Here is a 1,608-nt window from a genome sequence, read left to right as displayed (position 1 = left end):
CTGCTGGACTCAGCACCACTTGAACTGATTCTGCAAGGACTTCTTTTATTTATTTATTTTTCAATTTTAAGGTCAGTGTTTTAAGTTCACTGATGAAAGCTTTCAGAAGAATATTCTCCTAAAAATTATTTTTCTTTCTTTCTTTATTTCTTTTTTTTTTAAAAAAAGGAAAATCAACATCCTCTCAGTGTATCCACAGATGCTGTGACAGCCAGGCCTCTGCAGAGAGGATGGCCCATCAGTCGGTCAAGTCGTTCTCAGTCAGTGGGACTGTGGTCTGGATCGTCCTCATCTTCCAGCTCCGACGCATCCATTTTTTGGAACAAAGGTTCATCTCCCCGCACAGTGTTTCCAGCATCTTCCAAGAACTGGGTATCAGCTGTGTCAAGATCATGATATGCTGAAACCGGTTTGACTCAGTGGATAGAGGATTGGTCTGTGGACTGAAAGATCCCAGGTTCTATTCCTGTCAAGGGCATGTACATTGGTTGCGGGCACATCTTTAGTAGGGGGTGTGCAGGAGGCAGCTGGTTGATGTTTCTCTCTCATCCATGTTTCTAGCTCTCTATCCCTCTCCCTTCCTCTCTGTAAGAAATCAATAAAATATATTTAAAAAAAGATTATGATCTGTTTCAGGTAGCTGTTTCCCACTTAATTTTTCTTCTTCTGCTTGTTCTTCTTTTATTCATTTCTTTTTAATTTCCTAGAGTTCTGCCCCAAACTTGGCTTTCCAATGTAAGGTAGTCTCAATTGTAACAGGAGTGCTGTGAAATAATTGCCTTCCAGCTTCTTCCCCTTTTTTCTTTTTGATTCTCTTCTCCTTCTCTTCTAGTTTTTATTTGATCCACTATTTCACTTAATGTTTCTTGCAGAGCTGTCACTAAATGAAAAATCATACCATACCCAAGAACTTCTGGAGCCTGTCCTCTGTAGCTTGGCCCAGAAAAGGAGAAGCCTCAGTTCCTGGGCTCTAGGACTATGGTCACAAAATAACCCACTAGACACGGAACAACTCAAGAACAATGGCAGACAGCAAAGGGTAAGTCCCAGGCGGGCAGCCCAGACTGTAGCTGAGATGTGGTGGGTGCTGTGGTCAGGAAGATGGTTTGGGGTTAGTGAAAACCTGGCCTAGAGCCCTGCAGCGTCTGAGTTCTGCTGCTGCCACACTCTGCTCTCATTGTCCTCATTTGCTCAATGGGGTCACACTGGCCAACTGGCTCCCACTCTCTGCCATGGCAGGGTGTGATGGGAGTGAGCCACACGTGGCCAGAAAGGGGTGCCAATCTGGGGTAGGAAGTGGTGTGAACAGCTAAGGGTGCCTGTGAGGGAGGCTGGCCATGTAACTTATCTTCAAAAAGGGAATGCTTTGGAGGGTGAAAGTAGATGCTATTAATATAAAAATTGGGACAAGAAATGGAGAGAAAGAATATTCTATGTGGACAGGTCGTATGACTCTCTCCTGGGAAGATACCAGCAGGCAGAGCTGAGACTAAGTCTCCTGGCTTGGGAGGCCAGGAGATGGAGGTTAGGGAGGTAGGAGTCAGAGCAAAGAGGAGTTTGGGGAGAGCAGTGATACAGACAGAAGCAGGAATGCAGGTAGCACTAGGC

The 1,608-nt window shown here is 45.1% G+C and overlaps 1 pseudogene; it reads right to left on the bottom strand.

Annotated features, from left to right (window-relative positions):
- Window positions 1-257: 257 nt before the first annotated feature.
- On the bottom strand, window positions 258-896 carry LOC118726123 (annotated as a pseudogene).
- Between the last annotated feature and the right edge of the window lie 712 nt (window positions 897-1,608).

Source organism: Pipistrellus kuhlii, unplaced genomic scaffold (genome assembly GCF_014108245.1).
Source record: "Pipistrellus kuhlii isolate mPipKuh1 unplaced genomic scaffold, mPipKuh1.p scaffold_m20_p_21, whole genome shotgun sequence".
Classification (NCBI taxonomy): domain Eukaryota; kingdom Metazoa; phylum Chordata; class Mammalia; order Chiroptera; family Vespertilionidae; genus Pipistrellus; species Pipistrellus kuhlii.
Note: the sequence above shows the minus strand (reverse complement) of the source record. Positions and strands in the feature narration are given on the sequence as shown.